We start from the raw sequence: 13,792 nt of genomic DNA on the forward strand, positions 1-13,792 counted from the left end.
GCCCATTTTCTTTAGGGAACATTTTATTTTAATTATCGGGCAACATTATTGAATGGTTCTTTTTTTTAATTGCACGATTAAAATTTTTTAATCTTGTTAATTTACACTCAAAAAAGTTTTTTTTTTTAAAGTTTATCCAGATAATCCACAAAAATAAAATAATTTTTTAATTGAAAACAGTTTAATGTATCTGTGTTCAATGAGTTTATTTTATATTTAATTCTATAATTTCAGTTTGTTTTCATATTTAATTTAACGTACTCGTCATGAATGAGCATCCAGAGGTTTCAGTACTTACGGAATCAATCCCGAGTATTGACGGAGATTAGCAATTCCAGGAAATGACAGAAGCAGTTTACGATTTGAGAGCAACTTCTTTTTTTTTTTCTGCGGGGATAAATAAAAATAATTAAAAAAAAAACTAACCTAACCATTTGTATGCGTAGCGTCATCTACCCTTCCATTTTTTATTTTTTATTTTCGCAGCATTCAAATCGTAAACTGCTTCGACCATTTCCGAGACTAAGTTTGGGTTCCCCCTTAATACTCAGGAATGACTTCGTAAGTATTGAATCTAGTGGCTACCATCAATTACGAATGGTAAATTTAATCAAGTAATCATTGTTTATAAAATTTCTTATTTAATAATTTTCCCTGCTAATTATTGCAATGGCTTCTTGGTCATCATTTCTTGAACATGCATGTGATATTGATGTGTAGTCAGAAGAAAAATCGTTCTTCACTGAGGCAATTCTTGTTTGTTTGTTTTCTATAGCCAGTGGCCGGAATTTAGAAGGCTAAGTTTTCCTAAGCAAAAAACCGACCTTGTGTCTAACTTTGCCCCCTCCCCTCAAAACGCGGAGAGAAGGCAAGTAAGTAGGGACGCGAATGTGTTTGTTAACAACAAAAACAAAAAAAGAAAAAAAAAAGCTTCACTAGATTGCAACTATAAAGCAGAACTTGGTGAGTTTCCAATGCTGATTGTGTTACCCTGAAAGAAAAGAAGCTTTATACACGACTAGGAAAAACTCTAACCAAATATTTGAATGCATTACTTGAATCTATATATCTTTCTTTGATTTCAGATCTTGTTACATCTAGCCACACTGATGAGTCATAGAAACGACAAAACACGCTTGTGGATAACAATGTGTGTGTGTGTGTGTGTGTGTGAAACTATATAAACATCAGAAAACCCAAATATAATTTCACTTATAATAGATCTACATCTCTTATATTGAGCACTTTTGTTCAATACATTTGAACTTATTCAATTATATATATATTGATTAAAAAAATATTAAATAAAACTAAGACTAAGCTTGTTTCCATCAATAATTACAAGAAATCTTCTCAACCACCAATAGCAATGGCTAAAGATACATTACCTGAAATTACTTCGTTCAAACTACTCAGCCTAACGTTCACTTGAATTGGAACAGATACATTGAGAGCATTGCCAAGATTTTTGCAAGGAAGATTGGCTCTCTCTACTGTGCTAGAAAGTTACTTACACCTGAAAGCCCACCATTCGCCCATGTATGGAGTATTGTTGTCACATTTGAGCTGGTGCATCTACTACTAGTTTCTTGCTTCTGGTCAGGGTTCGAAAGAGTATCACCAACCTAATAGGTCCTGAACTGTCATCTAAGTTTCAACCTCTGTCCCATCGACGAAATGTTGCATCCCTCTACCTGTTCTACAAGTATTTTAATGGTGAATGTTCCAATGAACTACAAGCCCTTGTACCCCTTCGACATAAATACCTCCGACAAACCTGACAAGCAGCAAAATCCCACCCCTACACAGTAGAGATCCCTAGATGTAAGAAAGCCTTCTACTCTAATAGTTGCTTTCCCAGAACTGCTAGACTTTGGAACTCTCTTCCGGGTTCCTGCTTTCCCAACTGTACTGACATGCAGAAGTTCAAGTGTAATGTGAACAGAGATCTTTCTGCTCAACTCCCTACATAGTATCCCTGCAAATGTCCCCGATAGTAGCCCCCTACATCAATGTGGACTGTGTCTTGTTTGGGGTGAACATATAGCACTTTGGGGTACAAGGAAGCAAAGAAAGGGGAAATTCTCCTGGAAGCAAGTCCCAAGAACAAGGAGACTGGCCCGCACTAACAGGATCGGACTTCCCTATTCCAGCAGGATAAAAAGAATCTCTGGAGAAAAGAACAGGAGAGCAGGACCCCGGCAAGTTGGAAACCACAAGCCAAGAAGTCCCACAGGATTATAAGAAATTGTACCTGGAAAAATATAAGCAGTATACAGAAGGGAGTGTGATAAAGGTGATTCCAGGGACGCTCGAGAAACTGCAGGAAAGGCCAGTGGCACTGATAATATCTGACGTCAAGACCAAGGGACTGACCTGGGTCTCCAGAGAAAGAATCCTAGAATTGGTGGAAGAACTGGGAATACTGGCAAGATATCTAGTCTGTAAGAGCTACACCATGTGGGACTTGTTACTACCAACAAAAGGAGGAGGCAGAGAAATAGGCCAAGGGTGACATCACTTGGAAGAGCCTCTGGCTGCAACCAGAATACCAGTCCAAGAGGAGGACGATCGTAACTGTCCTTGGTGCCCCCTATTTTGTCAGTGATAAGCAGATAGGGACAATAATGTCCCAATATGGGGATGCAGAACCAGTGAGGGTCCCCCAAAAACATAATGGTGGAGGACTACCGACTGCAGATAAGAGTGAATAGGGCAGGATTCAAAAGCATCACGATGCAGCTGAGTTACAAGGGATGGACAATGTCCGTCATTGTGGAGGGGTGAAAACCACATTGTTAGAGATACGAGAAACCAGGACATATGGCCAAGGCATGCCTGAAGAAAACCCGGTACAAAAACAAGTACCAGCGAAAGAGATAGGGTCAGAGGCCGACAAAGTAGCATCTTCAACATGGAGCAAAGTGGCCTTTAAGAAGGAAAAGAAAGTAGAACCTTCCGGCAGAATGATTGCTGTGCCGGTAAAAAGAAAAGGGGTTGTCAGTACCTTGGAGTCAGAGAGAGAAGAGGGCCAGGAGATGACAAAGCCAAACAACAAGAGAAACCGACCTGGTCCCAACCTCAATTACCACACAACCTGCTGACAGTGTTCTACAACAAAAACATACAGGCAGGCAGATACATAAAAGACAAGGCCATCAAGCCAGATATAGTAATATGGAACAAGCCCGAAACGATTGCACTCATTATCGATGTCACAGTTCCAAACGACTTTGGTCTTAATAGAGCAGAACAGGAAAAGATAACAAAATATCAGGACCTAAAAAATGATCTAAAAACAACATGGTCTCTGAAAGAAATAAACATCATACCAGTTGTGACAGGAGCAACTGGCCTAACAAAAAAGAACCTTCAAAAATACTTAGAAGCAATCCCTGGAAAATCAAGCTGTAAGGAAATACAGATAGAAGCCATAAAGGGAACAGTGTCTATTCTTAAAAGAGCCTTCGGATATAAATTTAAATTATAATAGAATCAAGTGTTAGCCCCAAGAAGGAGCCCCTTGATATCTTAAAACTTACTGAAGTAAAATAAAAAAAATTAAAAAAAGTCAAGGAAATTTCCTTTTTGGATGGAGGAAAGGATCTGCGACGCAGATTCAAATTAGGTTATTGGGTATTTGAACAGGAAACAAAGAAGGTATATAAAAGTCTGGAGAGTCTTCGAACTGTAGAAGGAAAAAACGTAGAGGAACCGTGGCAGTTTGCGGACGCCCCAAGACTAATTACTTTTATAAGGGCCAACAAAGGAAACAGGGCAAAGGCGATGTGGAGGATGGCGGAAGCAACAAAAAAGGCCATCTTTGGTTTAAAACTTGTGAAGGAAGATCATCCTTCCCTAAAGAACTTTGTCGCAAAATGCGAAGAGAGGGTCCCCATTTATTTTCACCCTTCCTTTTATAGAGCAATGAAATGAACCTTTCCGCTAGATGTGGGAGGCCTGTCGAGAGATGGATGGGTTACATCTGAACTGCTTACTGGCAGTCTAGGACAGGCCTTTGACATCCTAACTCTCAAGGACTTTAGTCCCATTTGCGACACTGATGAGTTTATTAGGTAGAGAACTATGGGCTTAAACCTAGCTCCTTAAAATATGAGGGGCGTGAGATCCTGAAGCAAGGCTGCTTACATGCTGAGGGATCTTGTGGCTGCTCTCCAGGAGACCCACTTTGTTTTGTATGAGGATTGCAGTGTGCTGACAAACGATTTTGACATTTACTCAGCATATGGCAATCTCTGTAGTTGTTGGGTATCTGTGTTAGTGAGTTGCATCCTATCTGCGACGGTGAATGTAGACCACGCGGATGCTCAGGGGAGGCTGATCATGGTCAATGTTGCTGTTAAAAGTGGTAAGTTCCAGATTGTGGCAGTTTACGCACTCAATATCGCTACCAAGAGGGTTTCTTTTTTTGGCGTGTGGAGGTATTTCTCTCAGGTCGGAGTAGGTAGTGTTAATGGGGGACTGGAATGCCATCCTAGACCCCAAGATAGATAAGGTCGGGGTAATAGAGGGTTGAATAGGTGTGAAAGCAGTCTATTTGACCTGATGGCCTCATGCGATCTTGTTGACAGGTTTTGTCTGGATCACTCAGGGAGGGAGATGTGGATGTGGCATGCTAATGCAACCTTCTGTCCGAGTACCTACCTGGACAGAATATTAGAAGAGGCGACGTAGATTTTCTATCTTGTCCCACACTCCACTAGCCAGGTCATTTCGACCATAAATTAGTTATGGCCCATTTGAAGTTAAGTGATAGGCCTAGGTTGGCTGGGTACTCGAAGTTGAACTCCTCCTTGTTGGAGATGATCGACTTCTGGGATACATAAATATTTGTTTTGTATTTTTTAAAAATCGTAAATAAAGCTCATTATAAGCTGGGGATCTTTTAAGTAGGTAAATGTCATGGCGAGAATGTGGTATTTTGGTGCCTGGTGGCTCTCTCCTGGTAAAGTATACCGCCTATACCGACAATGTGGCTGTGCTTGTAACAAGCAGTGCCGAGACTAGAGTCATCGACATGGAAATAAGGTAGTATGAACAGGTGACACGAGCCAAAATCAACTGCGATGTCATTGGTGCCAGGAGGGGAAGGGTTATCCCTTCAGGGGCCCTTTGACTTGACTGATAGATACTCAGCATCTAGTTTGGCCCCGATCTCCAGTTGGAGAAAAATTGGTCAGAAGTATTGGAAGCAGTCTTGGCTCATTTGTAGTCATTGAGAAACCTCACTTTAAAGGGTCGATCGGAGGTATGCAAAACACGCATTTACTCTTGAATCTTCTACCGTCTATCAGTGCTTCTACTCCCAGAAACCACACTATTACAATTAGTGAGTGCTCTTTTCTCGTTTTTATGGCGTGGAAGGCAAGCCATGGTTAGTAGGGAGATCTGTTATCTGCATCTGTCGGAAGGCGGTCTGGGAATGCCAAGCATTGAAACCCGTAAATATGTGCTTTGCTTAACTTACCTAGATCGAACATGTACACTATTTGAGGGAAATGGTGAATTCTGGAAAGAAAACACTAAGAAAGGCTTTCCTGCTTTGAAAAGTGTGCACTCGACTAGGGGGGGGGCACACAGGTTGCCCTGAAACGAGTGCTCATTTTATTGTGAGTGTTGACGGGCCTTAAAGCTCCTCTTACGGGTGAAAGAAAGCCTCTCTGACACCTGACTGTTGTCTCATAAGGTACTATATAGGGTTATAGTGAGGGGATCTGTTCGAGATGTTAGGATTGAGAGGCTCAGTTAATATGGCGTTGGGTGCCTTGGTTGAGGTGTCTCGACATCACTCACCTGGCTGATAATTAGAAATGTCCTTTGGACCGGCAAAAAACTTTTTGCAGTGGGCCGGGTAGAGACACCACATTGTGTGCGATGTAGCGACTGGGAGGAGGATATTGACCACACTTTCTTCCACTGCGCTATCCTACATCGTTTGTGCAGATTAGTTGAAGGCTTCACGGTTTGCATGTTGAATAGACAGTTCTTTGTTCTGGAATCAGTTGGACACTGACAATGGGAAAAGAGGAACACTATGTTTTTCTCTGCTTACTAGGAATTATGAAAGGTGTGATTTGGTCGATGAGATACAAGGAATTTCAGTAAAAGGTGGGTGTATATTCACACCTGTGTCGAGTGAATGGTGTTAATCTGGAATGGTATTTGGACTTAGGTTTAGAATTTTGGTTAGCTGGACCGAACATAGTAAACATATCGAACCAGTGTTTAAATAAACTTGTTTTTTGGGGGGACCTACCTTTTCTTTCGACTGGCAAAACTGCTTATCTGCAACATCTCCTAGTGGGAGGGTTCTTAAAATAACTCACAATTTTGTCATTGTAAATATTTCATTTGTATTTTACATAAAATTTTTAATTCCCAACTCCCCATATCATGTATATATATGTTGTCATTTTGGGTAGGTGATTCATGGAGCGACTGTGGTATTTTGGTGAAAAGTTAGTTCAGTTAACAAATGTTAGGACATGTTTTTCCCCCTTCCCATTTTGTAGGCCTTGTGCCACGTTTTATATTTATTTATTCTGTAAATATTTATGAATAAATATCCAATTGAAAAAGATTGCTCTGTGTTAATGCGTTCGTGATCGTGATCATGTCGTGATTGTGTCGTGATCATGATCGTGATCGTGTCATGATCGTGATCGTGACCGTGATCGTGATCGTGATCGTGTCAATTCAACGGTATTGTTCGGTGTTATATTGTGTCAATCGACAGTGCTGTTCGAGATTGTATCGAGTTGACGGTATCGTTCGGGATCATGTCATGCTGAATCGTCAGGGGTGTTTGGGATTGCATGGACGTTGTACAGGACCATGCTGCCACGTATAATATAAATATATATACATATTTACATTTCTCTTTTGTTTTTTTGGCGTTCTCTCCCCCCTCGCGAACAAACATAGAATATAACTAGAAAAAAGGAAATAAATCATATGTGAATAGAAAGATTAAAAAATATAAAAAATGAAAGGGTAGTATATAAAAAAAAAGAAAATAGGAATCACCAAGAAATAATGGGGATCATTAAAAAAAAAAAACAGACAATAAAAGAAAGAAAAGAAGGGGAGAGAAAAAGAGGAAAAGGTAATAAAAAAGTGGGAATGGGGATAGAAAAAGCAAATACATTATATTTATAATTGCTCCTCTTAACAGTGGTGAGCTTTCTCTAACTTGATAAATTTGCTTTGTTTAAGATATATTCTTTGCTAGCTTCATTGTGTATGTATGTATGTATGTGTGTGTGTGTGTGTGTGTGTGTGTGTGTGTGTGTATATATATATATATATATAGAGAGAGAGAGAGAGAGACTGATGCACACACAATGTTCCTTCAATAAGTTTCCAGACTTTTTCGTATGGGCACTTTTATTGATAGTACAAAAATGAAACTCTACTCCCCTTCGAAGTAATTTCCCCCAACTGCAATGCACTTGTTGTATCATTCCAACAATTTCTAGAAAACTCCATGGAAGTCCTCTTGTGTAAGCGTGTCAATGACCCTCATCACAGCTTCTTTCATCTCCTTAATTGTCTCGCAATGACAGCCTCTAAAGATGTGTGTTTAGGAAATAACCAAAAGTCCTAGGGAGCAGTGTCTGGACTATAGGAAGGTGAGGAACTGTCTTGATGCCAATATTGGTCAAATAGTTTGTGACAAGGATGGAGTTGTGGACTGGAGAATTTGTGCAAATCTTCCACATCTTTAGTTCCTCGTGAATAATGATGTTTACAGTTCCCACACTGACATCAAACTGTGCACTTACTGTCTCTATAGACACACAACGGTCCTTATCCATGAAATTCTTTATTTCAATTCTGGTGTTCTGACTTACTTACTCCTCCCGCATTTTTTATTATCCCTCACAGACTTCCTGCCTTCCTTGAATCTCTTATGCTACTCAAAAACTAATGCTCAATTCATGGAAGATGGTCCAAAAGCAGTCTGAAGCATTCTATATGTTTCTCTGCCATTTTTTCCAAGTTTAAAACAGAATTTTATTGCATATCGTTCTTCTGAAGTATCCTCATGTCCAGATTGCATTTTTGAAATTCACGAGATGTGATAATTAGGCTTTAGTAGGGTGTATTCCAATTCCTGTTGTACCTGTTCATTTGAACTTGAAATCCTAAAAATTGGCCAGTCATCTCATAAGATGTATAGGAATAAGGTTCTGAATTTTCAATTGTCTACAACAATTTTAAATGTCTGTCGCAAAAAAGTCTGAAAACTTATGGAAGGCACCTCATATATATACTAAAGGATATCTTACGGAACTTTTTTTGGACTCACTAATTGCCCCACCTATTGAGAACTTTTGGATATCACTGGATATTTACAACCATACATATTAGAGTTTGCTGAGTATTCCCTTTCATTTTATCTATAAACTTTTACTTTTCTTTCAGTTTTCTTTCTTGAATGTTTTCAAAAATTGAGCAAACCAACAAAAATAGATACTTATCTATATTTACCTTTTGCTAATTTTTTTTTCTCTGAGGAGAAGAGCCTTTCTTTGAAACTCCATGGAATAAGGAACCTTTCACCTTTATTTCATATTTTTTGCTTTGAATAAAATGTTGTAAATGTAATTCTACAATATCTTGACTTTTTCTACTCATCTATATATATATTTTATATAGTTTAATTTCGGCCACCGATTCCGTAGTCAGGGGGTAGGACTGCCGACTGTCATCACGACGGTTCTAGGTTCGATCCTCGGCTTGGGAGAGGTGTTAGTCTAGCGGCACTGATGAGTTGTGAAACAACGAAACAGGTCTGTATGTCGATGACTAAAATATATTTTATATATTTTATATATATATATATATATATATATATATATATATATATATATATATATATAAATGTATCTCTTGGTTTGTTAGTTTTTAAAAAACTAAAAAACAACTGAACCGATTGTATCGACTCGACATTTTGGTATAGTATTTTCAGTGTACTCAAGCATGTTTTTATATATCTCTTTTTAATTATAACATTATACTTAATTTTTATTTAATGAATTAGGTGGTTTTATTTGTAACGATCTGGCCATTTTTTGACAAGTTAGAAAAGCATTTCATCCAACGCATGAAAATTGTTAAACAAAATGTTTTTACTATAGGCTTTAAAAATAAAGGTACAAGATTCAATTTGAAATTTATTTATTCTGTTGCACTTTTAAAAAAAAAATCATTGAAAATTTTATATCTATATCATTAATTGCTAGATGAAGATAATGTTTTTAAATTGCAACAGAATGTACATTACATAAAATAAATCCAAGGTGATTTTTTGATTCAATTTAAATTAAATTTACCTTACTTTGTAAAATTTATAAAAATACTTTTTGAAGATAAATAAATTTCAAATTGAATCTCGTACATTTATTTTTAAAGCCTATAGTAAAAAAATTTTGTTTAACAATTTTCATGCCTTGGAAGAAATGCTTTTCTAACTTGTATCTTATCTTTTTAAGATTATATTTTAAAACTCTCCTTCTCTCTATTTCAGTTTGTATTTCTCCTCACACCACAACTCATTTTTTGCAACCCCTTCTTTTTATTATTACAAGTCTGAATATTCTGTTTCAGTTTGTATTTCTCCTCACAACACAACTCATTTTTTGCAACCCCCTCTTTGTAATACAGGTCTGAATAATGAGAAAACTGAATTTATTTTAACAAAAACTTTAAAATAACTTTTTTAAATTAAATTTTTTAAACTTCTTTCAAAATAGAAAATTTTTAAAATTTAATAAGGAACATATTTCATATGGATTTCATTAACAAATATTCAGTACATAATGAGAAAAATAAAGATGAAAATTTCAAAAGGACTGTATAACTGGTTACGGTCAATAGTAGTCCTCGTCAGCGAAAGTCTTTGTTATTGTTATTCTATTATTATTATTTAAAACATTTTCTTTCACGCAAGGACTAATTTGGGGAAAAATCAGCATAACCGCCCGCCGTCACATGACATCACTAAAAGGAACTTTTCGTCTCGCTTCATAATGTGTTTACAATACGGGTAAATTTAAAATGGATAACATTTAATCACGTGACTAATGAAAATGTAATCATGTGATTGAAATTTAATTTAAATTAACCACATGTGGTCGCTTTCCTGTCAAATATTCATAAAAAATGTCAACGGTGAGTTGGACTTACGTAAAAAAAAAAAAAAATACCAAAAAGGTATACCAAATTGACTTGTTCGGTTAAAATTAAATTATTTCATTTTTGTTAATACAATTTTATTTTTATTAATAAAAATAAATAAAGTACGATTGTTGAATGTTATTCTTTGATCACATTCGTTTTTTAGGCGTACAATTAAAAAAATAAATTAAAAAAAACGATCAAAATGGCACGAAATTTAAATTTCCGTTCCATTTTTGAAACAACTCTAAAACAGCCCATACTCAGCAAGTTTTACCCTAGGGTATAAACATCTAGATCCTCTTATGTTATATTAGAAACTAAGCGACCCCTAAAAATCTGATAGCTAAGTGTCAAATCAATAATAACCTGCTTAAAATATTGAACAAAAAAAAAGGCGGAAATTGCTCATCTTCTAAATTCCACAAGTTTCACTTTTATTAAAAACTTTTTTCCTATATTATTCCTTAATTGGAATTCATTTTTTGAGATGAGCATTATATATTAATTTATTTTTATTTCGGACTACTATTCTCATCTTTATTAGTTGTTGTTTTTTGTTTTTTTGATCTTTTATTGGTTTTTGTTTTATTCACAACGTTTCGGCCCACTATTCCTCTGGCCTTCGTCAGGTGGTAACCGCGACGGATAGGAACTTCGAATCTCCTAACTGCATTCTCAACCATCACTGCCATCCGTAGTTGTTGTCGTCTCACCACATTTTGGCCAATTAACCTCTGGCACGCTTTGGGTGGGATTGAAACCGCTATCTTCAGACAATGTTCATCTGGAACTGTAGAGATTCAACGTCTCTATCAACTGCTTATTGTTTATTTTGAAATTCGTCTGCATCTGTTACTTTGCTCGGCTTCTCCGGTGATTGCCGGTCAAGCCCGAATCATAATTGACCGAAAAATCCTGAGGATCTGGGTCAAATTATGCAATGCAAGAGTACCAAAAATATGAAGTTTTTCATTGTACAGGTCTGCCGATAAAAAGGGCACATCTTCCTTATTGTAGTGAAATCAGCCAGCCGAAAAGTTGATATTTAATTTTAAAAAAAACATGATAACTCCTTAAATTTTGTTGTCAATCACAACAATAACCAATGTTATCTAATTGTCATATCACAATTATTTCGATTTTCAATGGTTACACAAAAAATGATTTCGGCTATGTTTGTTTGGTCATGTGACATTAGACGTAAACACAAGGGAAATAGCTAAAATTTTTAATTTCTTCGAAAGCTATTTCATTTAATCATTAATTTCTCCCTCATCGTTTTTCGTAAGTTTTGGTTACTTTCATTACTGTGACATAGCAATTCAGTAGATACTATTGGTTTCACTTAAAAATCAATAGTTCGATTTCTGAATTAGTATCAATAAAGAAAAAGCATCAAAATGTTTACGAATATTCTCATTAATTATATTTGAAAGCAATATATTAGATTTTCTTGGAATAAAAAACAATAGTTTACCAAACTTATTCCCTTTCTTTGAAAACTTATTCTACAACATTTTTACATTCTTTTCATCTTTCTTTCTTTATTCTGAATCATCATTGGTCTCCCACTTACTTTGTTGGTTTAATTTTTTAACAGTTTTCCTTTCAATTTTTCCATCGATTTATCTTTGATAAAACACTATACTTACATCCAAAAAGAAAATCGGCGAAATTTTTTTACTTTCCGAGATTTTCCAGCGCGTGTTCACATATATGTCTATAGTAAAATTTAACCCTCATGTTTTCCCTTCTGTCAACCGTCAGGAAGAACAGGCCGTGAACGTTCATTGTATGATTTAAACGGATATACCATTTTAATTTAAGATATTGCATTTGACAATTCGCTTGGCGTTTGCAATAACCATTAACACGGTTCAGGGACAATTTTTACATTTGTGTGACTTACAGACTTACATCTACAACATGATGTCTTTTCACATGGATAAGTATATGTTGCGTGTTGCACAGTTGGACAACCAGACAACTGCACAGAAAAAGGGACACCTCAAAATATTGTGTATCCAAAAATATTGCGAACATAAACATAAGATATATATTTTGTCTTTTTCATTTTTGTCTTTTTCATTTAAACAAACTGAGCCACAATAATGCGTGGCCGGGTACTTGCCTGTCTAGCCACACTGATGAGCTGTAAAACAGCGAAACAGTACTGTATATGGATGACTATAATGCCCCTCACCTTGAGTTAAGCATATTGAGAAGTGATAGACGAATTACCATTAGCATATAAGCGACGCTCTTTGTGTAAACAAATCGAGCGGAGGTATTTCGGATGATGTTAAAACATTGTTAAATTCACTACTCGTTCAGCAGCCGCCAATAGCGTAATGGTTAGGAGCCTTGACTGCTGTACAGACGGTCGGGTTTCAATCTTGGCTTGAGGTAGTTGCCTGTCTAGCCGCACTGATGAGCTGTGAAACAGCGAAACAGTACTGTATATGGATGACTGTATATATATATATATATATATATATATATATATATATATATATATATATATTGTCTGTATTTTTGAGATGAGGTGTTTTCATTGATTGAGATTGTCGGATTGACTTCCTCATCAAGATGAGGAAGTCAATCCGACAATCTCAATCAATGAAAACACCTCATCTAAAAAATACAGACAATTACTATCCAATCGGTACGGACCCGACATTAGGATTGAATGGCGACATCTAGAAAAGTGTCATATGAAGCTGGCAAGACTCGCTAACCATCTAACCTTCCTGTATAGATGTCGAGACTTAAAACTCATACCAGCAGAAAAAGAAAATATATATATATATATATATATATATATATATATATATATATATATATATATATATCTTTGTTCTTGTGATTACGGTAAGGGGTGTTTGATCAACATTGCTGGGGAGCAATGATTTAATATACTGTTTTGTCTTTAAATCCCCAAACAGTATTTCATGGTACACAACTGATGGCCACTAAAATTAACATTAGTACTATAGTGAATTCGAGAGAGCAATTCGATGCATTGATTGCAGGTGATTAAATGACTTACTGACTAAATAGTTTTTTAACGAATAATAAAAAATCTAAAAATTAAATAAGTTTTTTTAATATAGTTTTAAAGGTTAAAAAACTTCCAAGATTATATATATATATATATATATATATATATATATATGATTTGTCATCCACATACAGTAATATTTCGTTGTATCACAACTCATCAGTGCGGCTAGACAAACACCTTTCCCTAGCTGTGGATTGAACCTACCACCGTCGTGTTGACAGTCTACAGCCCTAACCACTTGGCTAAAAATCAGTGCTGTAAATATTTCTCCTTGAGTGTGTATTAAATCCATGCTCGTCCGTCGCAGACAGCGCTCGAACCATCATTTGTTTACAAACAAATAAATAGCGGGCTTCGCTTTATATATATATATATATATATATATATATATATATATATATATATATATATATATTATTGATAAAGATACAAGTAATCTTTTAGCAAACAAACCTATCAAGATATACTAGAAACTGTACATGATTAATTGGACCAATTAGTATCAATAAGGAAGATCGAAAA

The sequence above is a fragment of the Euprymna scolopes genome, chromosome 20, assembly GCF_053919585.1.
Source record: "Euprymna scolopes isolate OS-2025 chromosome 20, ASM5391958v1, whole genome shotgun sequence".
In the NCBI taxonomy this organism is placed as follows: Eukaryota; Metazoa; Mollusca; class Cephalopoda; order Sepiida; family Sepiolidae; genus Euprymna; species Euprymna scolopes.